The 13,679-nt window shown below is 42.4% G+C and overlaps 1 protein-coding gene and 1 long non-coding RNA gene across 3 annotated transcripts in view; one reads left to right on the top strand and one right to left on the bottom strand.

Moving 5' to 3' along the window:
• Window positions 1-13,679, top strand: part of rgl1 (ral guanine nucleotide dissociation stimulator-like 1) — a 44,814-nt gene that overhangs the window by 3,419 nt on the left and 27,716 nt on the right. The gene's annotated exons all lie outside the window — the stretch shown is intronic.
• LOC133480494 (uncharacterized) lies at window positions 1,986-13,411 on the bottom strand. Its single transcript, XR_009789284.1, has 2 exons — window positions 12,512-13,411; window positions 1,986-2,543 (listed from the first exon to the last, which is right to left on the bottom strand). It is a non-coding gene; the product is annotated as an uncharacterized LOC133480494 (long non-coding RNA).

The raw sequence follows: 13,679 nt of genomic DNA, 5'->3' as shown, positions 1-13,679 counted from the left end.
TAATTGAACAAGATGGTGGCAAAGCACTTTTTTCCTTTTAGACAAGGCTATGGCCTAAGCAAATTTCCCGGTAGATTCTCAGTCATCCAAGTAGAATGGTGGCAACTGGATTCTTCTTGTTTGTTGAAGACATTTCACCTGTAATCCAAAAGGCTTCTTCAGTTCTAAATTCTAAGTGTGGCATGTCCCAATTTACTGTCGGTCTCTGGTGGGTGGGTGTCCCGATGGTGGTCATAATAGGGTTGTTGTTGTTGTTGTTGTTGTTGTTGTTGCCAAGTGTGGCCAGTGAATGACCGTACTACAATCCTTCTTCCATGGATTGGGACAATCTTTGATGGAGACGTATCAGGACTTTGTTGGAAGCAAACGGTGATGGTCAAAACGTCTAGAGCAGGCGTTCACGCAAAGCCGAAGTCAGTCTATCCAGAGGGCTGCACTGGACCTCACCATCAACAAAAGCTACATTCTTCGGAAAGCGATCAAGCCGTACCTGTATTGAATTCACCAAAATGTGACTTTTACATCCCGTGCAGCCCTCTGGATAGACTTTCCCTGGCTTTGTGTGAACGCCTGCTCTAGGAGTTCCGTGTTTTGATCCAACTGTGGCCAGAAAACCTCTTGGCAGGCAGCAATTTTACAATGCTGCTTCAATTTCAATTGGTGATCCATGGGCAAGGGAATGATATGCTTAGAAAAACTGCAAAGCTAAAGCTGTCAAATGCTGCTGGCCTCGCATGTGTCCAAATGATTCCTGAAACTGAATATACAAAAAGAAAGTCTACAGTGACATTTTGGACACCCTGTATATCGAATCATTCGTTTTGATTTGTTTCTATGCCGGTTAATGTAAATATGTATTTCGGTGTACCTGGTCTGCGGTGTAAAAAAACAAGTTGGGGACTGCCGTTTTATATGATCTTTTTGTATTTCTATGGATTTTCGTGAGGGGTCTGGCCCGCAATGAAGGGGCATTCACTGTACACACAACTGTTTAGTCTGCTGTGCTCTGCGTTTTCATTTGCGCCAATCACAAGGTACTTCCAGTCTTGTTAAACATGCGAGCAGATGTTGCCCTTGGCTTGCACGCTTGCTGTAGTTGTCTCGTCAAGGATGGGAGCTGAACTGGGGAGAGTTCAAGAATAGAATGCTTTTTACAAAACAAAGCTCATCGTCACATGCCCCTCGTTTCCTTCCTCCGTTTGCATCCGAAAACACAAACTGGCCCGTGACCTCGGTAACACGACCGGGAGGAGCGCTGACCTCACACCGACTCCCCCGACTTCAGAATCCCAGAAATGACTCCCGATGTGTGTCACAAGCTAAATCTCAGCTCGACAAAATTGTCGCCGCACGTCAGCGTCTGCGTTTTGTCACAGTAGGACTGACACGCACGTGCACGCCACGCCGGCCGAGGTCGCAAAAAGCTGCCTCAAGTGTTTCGGTGACAGGAAATACCGTGCAAGCTCCGAATCTTTCGTTTGACTTCCAAGTGGTTCTAATTGCAAAACTATTTTCCGCCCGTAGGAAACAATATCAAGTGAATTCATCTGTTGCTGGCTCAAGCTGTCGCCACCAACGTAACATTTGAACATCCCTAACTGTCTTCCTGTCAAACAAGATTTTCTGTCCACGGAGGCTTTGACTGTGTTCGCTGAATGGAACAATGTAACAAACAAAAAACAAGATCGGTGGTGGTTTATGGTTTTTCAAAATAAAATAAAGAAGAATCTTAAAAAAAAAGGACATTCTTGTAGTATTCCGACTTTTGTTTTGAAAATATTTTTTTTACTTTTTGTCTTGAAAAATGTGACTTAATCCTCGTAATACTATGACTTTCTTGAAAAGAATTGATCTTAAAAAAAACAAACAACTTTATTCATGTAATAGTTAGAATCTTCATTGGGGGAAAAAAACAACTTTTTTCTTTCCAAAAAATGACTATCTTGTCATGTCACAAGTTTGATTTGGGAAAAAAAGATGCAACGTCATCCTCAACTGTTTATTGAAAACAAAAGAGCTTCATTCTTGTAATATTCTTGGAAAAATCGAAATTCAAGTTTTTATCTCGAAAAATGCCACTTAGTCCTCATAATGATGATTTTTTTTCTAGCAAAAAAAAATAGGACTGTGGCTGACTGACAGTGGTTGTCGTCGCACGTTTCCTCTTTGCCTTTACGCACTCGCTGAGCTGAAGTCAAGCAACAATTGCTAATCCTTTACAATTATTAAGTGAAAGAATGATTTCCCCTTCACGTAACGTTGACATGCATTATTAGTGACATTTGCAACTTGATGTCACGCTAAAGTGTCAGTCACAAGTCAGTGTGTGTGTTTGTGTGCGCGCGCGCTTGTCACAGTTGTTTGTGCAGATGGTTTCTCCGTGTGGCCTGTCGGACATCCTGGCTCTTGTATGCTCGCCGCTCGCCGCGCTCTTTCCGACCATTGTTTGCCGGCCTCGGGGAAGGTTAGGGAGCGCTCACTCGCTGCATCCATCAGGTCCATGCGTCTGCTCAAGCCCTGTGACTTTTACAGCGTCGTAACAGCTGTAGGGTAGTAAAAGAGATTATAAGGTGAGCTGGAGGACTTCAGTCAAATTGCGTAACGATAAACGAACCCTTACGTGTGTAAATATTGGACATGGTCACGCTGCAAAACCGGTAGAAAATGTGACGATTGTTTTCTTTTGTAAGGTGACATCATGATTTGAATTGAAATGGCATTTCTGCGACTGTGTGTCCTTGCATATTTACAAATTCCCCTATTTACTTTTTTCCCCTATGGCACCTATCTGTAGCTTTTTGCTGAATAACTCACGTATTTGTGTTTTTGTGGTCTCCCTGAAACGGTCTAAGATGCCTTAAAATGGTCAAAGAATTACAGTGGTACCTCCTTGACCTAAGAGTGTTCCAACTTACGGGTTTTGGAGTTGCGACGCTTAATAGATTTTTGGGTTTTTTTGTGTGTGTGTCACGAGCGAGCTTCAGATATGCTGCTGCTTGAGTGAAGTGGAAAAAAAGAGAGCAATTAAAGTACTGTAATGCCCTCACATGTGAGCATCATTATAATTCATTTAGGTGTAATTATTCAAATAATTATTTAAAATAGTTTTAATGTATATGTGAAACAGTATTTACTGATATTTTAATCTATTATTTATAATACCCAAATTAGCACATTCATTAACTACCTAAATGAATAAACAGATTTTAGCTAACCAATTTTGGGGGGCGGGGGGCATATTGATGCAACAAAAAGTTGATTTTAATAAAATAATTCCTAATAATTTTTTTAAGTATGTTATTTTCAATTGATTATAATTTATTAACCAATGTGTTAATAAAATAAAATAAAAAAATGTTCAATGCGTATGTAAAATTGTTAAAAATAAATGAACAAATTACTGAATGAGATAAACTGATAAAAAATAAATGCATAAAATTGAACAAATAGTTTAAATTAACTAATTTTGGGAACAAAAACAGCCAAATCAATGCAACAAATAAAACAAGACTTGATCACATAAATGCTCAGTGGGCCTGATTAAAGAATGGAGCAGGCCACATGTGGCCCACGAGCCATAGTTTTGCCACCCATGCTATAAGATAAAATGGCATTGCAATACAGCAACTCTAAAAATTCTACTGTAGGAATTCTCCCATTCGGAGTCCTGGCGAATTTCATGATTCCGTTAAATAAAAGTAAGGAAAGCAAGTTGAAGGCTTTTGCATGACCTGTCACAACTCATCAGTGTTTCTCCCGGTCATGTCATGACATTTCCCCTGCTTAAGGTGGCTGATGTTATGAAACCATGCCAGTTGTAAAAATAATAATTAAAAAAAAGGGGGGGGGGGGGGGGGGCGGAGCATCGGACCTGATTACCGTAATCGCCGCCACGCCTATCTGTTCCAACAGTTCAGGTCAGAGATGATGTGGGAGTGCTGAGGTGTCGCACGTTATCAAAGAGTTCACTGATTATTATTACGAGACTCCCACAGGAGCTCGCATGCTGTTTTCGCAAAAACAGGTCAAAATGCAGAAGTGGCAAAAGTACAGTACTCACCTTCTGTACTTCAGTAGAAGTACTGGAGGAAAAAGGAGAAAAGGAAGTCTGTTTAAGTGTCACTTTTTTACACAAGTGGCAGAAGTCCTCATAGTCTGTACTCCATTAGACGTTTTTTGGGTTGTAGTGCTTCCAGTACATTTTTTTTTTTTTTTTTTGTCGAATCAGATTTTATCTTCTGTGTGCTGCCATGTCAATTCAATCTGCCCACGCGCCTTCAGAATCAGAAGCACTGGTTGTTGTAGAAAAAAAACAACCCCAAAAAGTCCCATGTTAGCAATGGGACTTTTTCTTTAACCAATCACATTTCAAATTCATCAACGTAGAATTCTCTTTGTTTTAGGTTTAGTTTGAAACTTCGCCACCATGACGTCTTGTGTCTAAAAAAGAAAAAAATGTAAGTTAGGTCACCACTGTATTTGATTTTCATTTTTAATGGTGTTTTTGCACAGTATTGATGGTCTCGATGATTGCGACGTGATTAAGTTCACAGGGTGCACGCGCTACACTGACAAAGAACATGACCGAGTTTAAACCTCCTTGTGACAGACGCGCAAACATCTCAGCGGTTGACCGCACTCCATTTTACGACTTTGACCTAACAATGGAGTGTTTATCCTCCTCCCTCCATACCCCCCCTCTCTCTCTCTCTCTCTCTCTCTCTCTCTCAGACACACACACTTACTGAGGTAGAAATCCAATTAAGACGCGAGCAAATCCATAAATTAAAGAGAACGTATAACATGTGCGCCACGAGCAGAGCAGTTCAATAACTTCAAAAGGTCACAAGCTGGAAATGCAGAAGTGACGGTCGGCGGCGAAAGCAGGCGGAAAGGACGAAGAATTTACACAATGGTGCCATGGCCATTGAGAAAAAAAACAAAAAGAAGAAAGCTGATTGAGCACTCCTCCTTCCTCTTTCGTCCTTTATGAACAGAGAAGTAGTGTTGGTTGGAGGCTGATGTTCGGTGACGTCTCAGTGTTTCCCTTCCCAAACTTGCTTGTGGCATGTTTTGATGACTTGACAACGTGCTTTGAAGTGTTTGAAGGACTGCAAGACGACTTCTCATTCTTACATCCTGTTTTAGATTTGTCCATCACGTGCCACCATTGATTTTTGATTGCGTCTGCTCTTTCCATTATTACTTTCCGGAGGTGACACAAGTACTCGCGCTCTGTACTCAACTAGAGGTAGATATGAAGAATTTTGAAAAGAAAATGACTTCCGATTACATACTATTTTCTGTTTATAAACAGTCACGGAATGGCCAGGGAAGGCTCCGAACCTTTGCTTTTTCTCGTGCCGCATAGGCTGAAGATCAGTGGCTCGCTCCGTCTTTGTTTGTTTGCCTAAAATGGCTGCCACATCCCACAATGCAACGCAAAAGCTGTATTGTGGGAGGTGACGCCGTTTAGGGCGAGCGGTAACCGCGGTGAACGTAAACTATGATGCACACATATGGCTAATAGATCGACGGAGGTGGTCACAACTCCTCAGTAAGCTGCAGTAATACAAGTTGTTTTTCACAGAGATTTAAAAAAAAGAATACCTGTGAGTGTTATTATATTGTCTGTCGGTTTGTGTTGCACCACTGTGTGTGCTAAAATATCCATTGTTTCAAGGGTTATAAAGCTGGAGCACCAGTGCTATTTGTGAGCCTGCGCATGGTGTTTTGCAGTTTGTTAGCATTAAGCGAAACAGACTTTCCTAAGGCAAAATGATGCGGCTGTTTTAAATACACAACATGTAATTCGTTTTGTTTAATGTTTAGTTTGACTGTAAACAGCTTGAAGGCTCCTTTTTGAAGAATGGTTTGCTATCCGCCAACTTCTGCTTGTTGTTAAGTGAGTTGTGTTGCGGTCACTGCCACCATACAGCGCTCGTATCTCAAATCCGGCAAAATATTGCCACCACTGTTACTTTCACAGTTTAGTGCCAAATGATACACGTCCATGATCAAAATGACATTTTGAAAACGCCTTTTTGCTACTATAAATGTCCATGTTGCCACTGTGGTACCTCCTCCAGGTATGTTGTGGTCATATGAAAATGAGATTCACTGTACGCAAGACAGCAAGCTCAGACAAAGGTGGCTTGGATGGCCAGCGCGAAAGGGGCTTTATCCCCTTCTGAAGGCCTTATTTCTCTCACTGCGCTTTCAAACGGGGAGAATTCAGACTCCCATTCAGGGGAGATGGACGGCTTCTTAATTAAAAGAGTGACTGTTGTCATGCGGAACTAAAGTGGAGGCGCTGGGATGCACTTTAACTTTAACAGAGCACCTTTTTTATCCCCAGAAATGAGGTCCCCGCCACCGCTTTTATTCAATCAACCACTTAAGATGCTGTTTACACACTCGGGTGACCCCCGGGCATGTGTCAAGTTGTCTGGCCGCCCGCGGCGCCGGACAGCACCGTGTTGTCGTGGCTGTGGGCCTAATTAGGTCACAGAATGGGACTGGTGTGAAAAGTCAATAAGTGCGGGTATTGTCCTCTGTAACCCGAGCGTCCGTCCCAGCAGCAGCTCGCTTAACTGGGGCAGCAACTCATGGTGCCGCCATATGGTGGTGGGCGTGTGGGTGTGGGAGTTCTGTGATGTGGAATAATGTAATTTTTTAAGGGAAAAATAATAAGTCATAAGTCATAATCTTGAGAACAACAAAGATGTACAGTTTTTCCAATTATGAGACGTGGTTCAGATCTTTTTTTTTTTTTTTTGCTTTGACTTTTGAACAAAAAATTGATGGATGGCGGCAACTCGCTTCACAACAAGCAGCAGTTCGCAAATAATTCTTCCAAAAAATTGTCTTCAAGCTGTTTTTTGCCACTCACAGTTAAAGTGTACTGTCAAACTAATCATCAAACAAAAAGAAATACATGTTGTGTAGTTAAAACAACCACATAACTTGGCCAGGCAATATAAAAAAGGATATAATTTCTTTTATCTTCTGTGAAAAAGAACTAGTGTTACTGCAACTGAACTGAACTGAAAACAAAGATAATTACACATTGACAAGCTACCATGCTTACAAACAATGCAAAATGCCATAGACGGGTTAACAAATAGCATCAGTGTCGCTGCGTTATGAGCCTTTCTAACGACTATTTCAACAAACGGTGGAGCAACACATGTACACATACAATATACGAATACTCTTAGACTATTCTTTAACCTCTGCATATTACTGCTACTTACTGAGAAGCTGTGACTGAAGGTATATTTTTATGTCTGAATCCAATTTTTTGGGGGGGGACCCTCGTACGTCCGGGGACCCCAATTTGAAAACTTCTGATCTAGAATGTATTTGAGGTTAATTTAATCTTATTTTCATCTGGGGAAAAAACCCCAGCTCTATATTAGGTAATGTGCGCAGGAGCAGATCTTTGATTTTGTTTGCATGTACTGTGCTTGTGAGTGTGCTGAGGTGCCCACACTATACCCCCCCCCCCCCCCCCCCCCCCCCCCACACACACACACACACACATACACGCAAAGTGTGTGCCTGTTGGTATTAGCCAGGACACATGACAAGGATCAAGTTGGCATTGTGATGTCTGTGTGGTGCTGTTGGTTGTCCAGTTCATAACGCAAGTCATCAGCCTTCGCCAGTCAGCACAACTTGGTGGATTTGGCGTGTCATTTTGTGATTATTATTATTATTATTAAAAATTTTTTTTTTGCATATTCCGGCTCGTGTTATTCACTTTTTACTGCGCGTGTTGTTGTATGTGTCACAGTGGCTCAGTTTCATTTCCTAACACAACTACAGATTCTGCTCTTTTTTGTTTTTTGTTTTTTTCTTGCTCTCTCTCTCTCTCTCTCTCTTTTTCTCTTGGTGTGATCTGTCGATTTAAAATGCGCAAATAGGTGTGACTTTTCTGGGCGCCCACCAGTTTGTCCTGCTCGGCTGTCACTGGTGTGTTACGGGCCTTGCTGGCGTTCCTAGCTTGAATGGCACCCTATGCCCGGGACATGGTTGATCTCAAGTGGGCTTTTATTAACTTGAGTTTTTTCAAAAGGCAGCTCTTCTACAGCGGCTGACTCCACAAGGGGGCGCAAATTCCCACTCTGTGAAGCCGCACAAATATAATGTGTGTGTGTGTGTGTGTTTGTATTTATTTTAAATTTCATTATCATTCATGCTTCCCATTTTCCATTGGCAAACAAAAATGAAAATTTTTGACCACAAAAAAAAAAGAAAAAATAGCAAATTTCTTATAATTGAATTTTAGGACCAATAGGACCAATATGTGCAATAGGAAAATTTAGTTTGTTATATTTAATTGGTCGTGTTTATGTGATCTAGGATTTTGTTAAGAACAGTGAACCCTTGTTTATTGCGAATGATATATTCCAATAGGTGAAAATCCACGCTATAAAGGGACCATATTAAACCATTTTTTAAATTATTTTACCTCTCCCACATACTTTAAACATACTAGAACTTATTAAAACACACTTTTAAAACACATTCTAAACATTTTTGAAAGCACAAAAATCTAATTGCAAGCATAGAATGTGAATAAAATACTTGTCTGTGTAGATGAGCGTGCCTTTAAGGGGCGGAGCCTGGCGGGGTGGCGTGTGACGGCGAGTTTGCGTATGAGTGTCTGAGTGTGAGCTGTGGCCGACAGCAGCTTCTGCGTGAGTGTGCTTGTTGTGTTTGTGCTGACGGACTCTTTGACTTATCAAAATACATTTGTCAATGCGGGGACAGGTCGATTGACCAATGAAGCCCCCCCCCCCCCCCCCCCCCCCCCACAATGCACACACACCCCACGCACTAGTGTGTGTTGTTTTTGTTGCATATGTGACAAATCGGGGTTTGCGTGGATCTGTCGGGTAACAGACGGTCCTTCTCGCATTAGCGCCAGGTCAGACAGAAAAGCAACCCGGTCCAGACTGACTCATTCAAGGCTTAGCTAGGCTTAGCTTGGGAGGGGGTGAGGGGGGTATATTTATATATGTGTGTGTGTGTGTGTGTGTGTAATTTTGAGGCCCGACACCTGAAAGTACAAGAAACACATGATCCAAGTCAAGAGGATTATCCCAGTTTTTGCGCCACTGACCCCAAAAAGGAAGCTTGGGGGGGGGGGGGGGGGGGGGGGGGGGAATCTGTTATGAACATCAGCCTGCATTAAAAAAAAAAAAAAGTGATTTGTCATAATTTAAGTGGTTATGAAACTCCCAAGAAACTTTCCTCCCAGCTGTGTCAGCTGTGATTCTAGTGTGGGATTCAAAGGAGGCGGGGTGAAAGCCTCCAAGCTTTGGCCTTTCCTGAAAATGACGTCACCTCTCTGGAGACAGAAAGAAAGAAAAAAAACCAAAGAAAGAAAGAGACACGGAGGACAATAGATGTGAGTGACATAAGAGACGAGCGATGGCGGGGAGATGAAGAAGACGGGCCGAGAGCGAGGCTTTAATGTGGTCTGAACAAAGGTTCCGCTTGACCGGAGAGAGCCGGAGTGAGAAAGCAAACGCAGCTGTGCAAGTGTTTGGCTGGTTGTGACCGCTGGATCCAGCGCACGTCTACGCAGTCAACCGCAGCCTTACAAATCACAACAAAAGCCATCTCAGCAGCACTCATATGGAACCAGTTAAGGATCCTTGCGCACTAAAGCCTTTTGCTTGTTGTGTTTTCCCTCAGAAGGCTGCGATGGCTGCGAAAACCTTAAAAACAATACTGTGGTGCCTCAGAACACTAGAATCGATCTCCATTCATCTTTCCCCATTGAAATGAGAAAGAAAGAATAGCACTGTAATATTGTACTACATAAAAAGATTGTAAAGAATTCATGATTTCATGCTTTAGTGCCCATTGACATTGTGCTGCTCCTTCTTGTGTGCACACCCTGGCCACCAGGGGGCAGTATTACGCTTACACAATAAATACATAAAGAAGACGGTCTCTTCTCAGATCAGAAAGATGCAGTAATAAATGTTGGTTTTCACGGAGGGTAAAGAATATATGCCTGTGACTATCGTTATATTGTGCGTCGACTTATGTTGCTGCGTCGTTTGTGTTGAAATATCAATTGTGTAAAGGTTTATACCTCCTGCAATGTTGATGCTAGTTTCATTAGCCTAGCCATGGCGTTTCACATTATGTGTTGGCATTAAGCTAGCTGACTTTCCCAAGATCAAGGTATGTTTTTGTGAGTTTGTCCTGTCAAGCGTTTGGTTGAATACACAACATGTCATTTTCTTTATGCTGACGTTTGAAAGTTGAACTGGGAGTGGCAGTGAACAGACTGATGTTTTTTGGGGGGGGGGTTTTCCTGCGATACCCTGGAGGGCAGAATAGACATCAGTTCTTCTTAGTGCTCACTTTCTTGGGACCCCTGGTTAGAAAAAAACTTCACATTTTTGCAACAGAAAGCAAAAAAAGCATGTAACTTGAAAAAGTCGTAAGTTTAGGAACCACTATGTAAGGATCTTTTAATGGACTGTATTTGTCCATTATATAAAAATGAATCGTTCACTCATTCCCTACTCCCTTATCACTGCACAGTGATTTTAAGTGAATATTTTGGGGAACTATCTAGGTCCACTGTATAAAAATACCCATATAGTGCTTCAAATAGGGAGCAGAGAATGAGTGAATAATTTCAAATTTCAACTCACGACTTGTGACTCGCGGCACGGCGGCCGACCGGTTAGAGCGTCAGCCTCACAGTTCTGAGGTGCGGGGTTCAATCCCCGTCCCCGCCTGTGTGGAGTTTGCATGTTCTCCCCGTGCCTGCGTGGCTCTGGTTTCCTCCCACATCCCAAAAAAAAAACATGCATTCATTGGAGACTCTAAATTGCCCGTAGGCATGACTGTGAGTGCGAATGGTTGTTTGTTTCTATGTGGCCTGCGATTGGCTGGCAACCAGTTCAGGGTGTGCCCCGCCTCCTGCCCGATGACAGCTGGGATAGGCTCCAGCACGCCCGCGACCCGCGTGAGGAGAAGCGTGACAGAAAATGGATGGATGGATGGACTTGTGACTCTGAACTCTGCCCTCTACTGGCTCTGACATGCTATAACACAAACCTTCTGCTTGTAAACTGAGTGATTCGAAAACAAGAACAGACATTTGGCAGCGGCTGGAATTATTTTTTTTTCCCCCCAATGTGACATAACAACAACAACAACACGGTGCTCCTGCGATCTTGTTTTCCGCTAACGGCAAAGCAGGACTCCATCCAGTCATCTTTCTCTGGAGTCCCGACACGAGATTGCATCATCTCTGTGAGATGAGCCCGTGTGGATCTTCTCAGGTTGTGACAGTACTGTGAACCCTACCCCAAGTGGAGATAATGCCCCCTTTCAAGTGAATCTCCTACACTTTCTCTAATATACGACCACTGTCTTATCTAGCCTATAAACGGCACAAAAGGCATCTGTCGCCTTCTTTGTACCCCACCTTTTTATCACCCTCCACCTACCATCCTTCTGCGTTTATGACCCCGTTGGAGAGCCTCTGTCGGGTTTGAGGCAAGAGTTGCCAAAAGCACTCAACTCTACGCTTACGTAGAAGTACAGATACTTGAAAAAAAGGGTAAAATTACAAGTACTGACGGACGTTCGGCCCAGTACCAAGCGGCCCGGCGGCGGTCCACGGGCCCGTGGTTGGGGACCACTGCTACAAGCAACAGACATTTGAACACAAATGGTGGAGCAACACATGCAGACAGGTAATATAACAATACTAACAGGCATATTTTCTTCATGATCTGCAAAGAACGACGACTATTACCATCTCTATGTACAGTATATCTGTATGTGTTGTACTTTGCATTTCAATTCATTTCAATGGGCAAAGAGGATTTGAGATATAAGCGTGGTCACGGAATGAATTAACCTTAACCCACCACTGTAATTTTCCCTTTTATTAACTTACATAGTTCTTGTACTGAGAAGGAGAAAAATCATGTTAAACCTTGCACGCTGTTGTTCAACAGCTCGATAACGTGATCCTGTACTTTTCCTAAAGTGAATTTACAACAAAAAAAAAAAGCTAAATTCACTAATAATTACAACTGGGGGGAAAAAATGCACCTTACTTGTAAATAGGGATTGAACCACTTGAACTTGAAGGTAATTCATTGCAAAGATATCACAATAACATTTTGTAATGTCATATTGTCATGTCATAAACTCTCCTTGCCCACAGGTGAGGGCATCACAGACATCACCCGAGCACAACTGAAATTTTGGCTCGTGACACAAAGCAAAACAACCACCAAGAGATGGCTATTACTGTAAAAACAAATGACCTTTCTGATTTTCGGTCTTTTTTACGTTGTGTCATCATCCGCAGCGATTGGAAAAAAAACCAAAGCAATAAGCCAATTTTTCACAAAGTAAGGAGCACAAAGTCCAGATATCTGCTTTCAAATGTAGGGCTGTACAACAACAACGACAACAAGCGGTTACAAAAATCAACGCTCAAGCAAAGTACCGATACCTGAAAAATCTCTGTGACTGGTATGAGGACAGCAGCCGCTGCGGAGTCACGGGGCTGGCGGCAGGAAGCGGGAGATTTCCTGGAATGTATTTTTTTTTCTTTCCCCCCCAACATGTGGTGCAACAACAGTACCAGCCACGCTCCGCCTGTTTTTTTTTGTCCCGCTTGTGTCTGTGCTGTAAGCACCACGTTAACACAGAGATGAGCGCTCATAGGAGAGGAGTCCTAGCGAGAACCGACAATCGTGAAAAACAACAGCGTCAACAATTTCGGGGTCATTTGCTGTGTCATTAGTCCCCTCTTAGAAAAGTTTGATGCCAAGGCTTTTTATAACTTCAAAAGACAAGTTGGAGTTTCCATTCAACGTCACAGTAGCAAAAAAAATACAGTGGCAGTGGCAGAGCGTGTTCTGCTAAAAATCTAGTAGGGTTTTACAAACACTTCTACTGTTATTAGTCCAAAAGAAAACAACTTTTTTTTCCATCCTTGTTTTTTTTGGTTTGTTTTTGAAGTCACATTAGCATTGCTGATGGCTAATGACAAGGAAATTAGCTTTTCGTCCACGTGTATGTATTAGTTAACTGTACCAAGGAAGTTTTGCCTGTATCACTATCTGCTTGTAAATTACGCAAGTTCTGTCTTTTTCGTTTTTGAATCAATTCATATTGCCCATTTTAAAACAAACAAGCAAACTAGCAGGCATGAGCTCTGCTGCAAATAGTGGAAATTCATTCACAAGTCATTGACGCTCCCTCCCCCCAACTTTTTGTAATTGCTTATCCATGCCAAAACACTACTTTTATGTTAGCCAGGGTTTTGGCCTGTCTAATAGAAGCTCACCCCCTCACTTCAACACAGTTCGTTGGCACCAAGAAGATTGCTACTACTTTACGAAGTTGTGTTTTCATCGACATTTCATCCAAATTGGCGCCAAAGCACTACTTTTATATTGGGCCGGGCTTTGGTGCCATCGTGTGGCATCTTGGGGTGTTGTGAGTAACATTCGGTGACTAACAGTGCATAGGTTAAAAACAAATTTGTCAATGAAAACATTTGCAAGTATCAAATCCCCTAAAATGTCAGGGAACCCCGTAGGAGGTTGAGTTACCACGACAACCTCGCATCGAACAAAATAGCCCATGTAAGTGTTGTTTTGCAGAATGACTGT

This window comes from Phyllopteryx taeniolatus, chromosome 7, assembly GCF_024500385.1.
Source record: "Phyllopteryx taeniolatus isolate TA_2022b chromosome 7, UOR_Ptae_1.2, whole genome shotgun sequence".
Lineage (NCBI taxonomy): Eukaryota > Metazoa > Chordata > Actinopteri > Syngnathiformes > Syngnathidae > Phyllopteryx > Phyllopteryx taeniolatus.
Note: the sequence above shows the minus strand (reverse complement) of the source record. Positions and strands in the feature narration are given on the sequence as shown.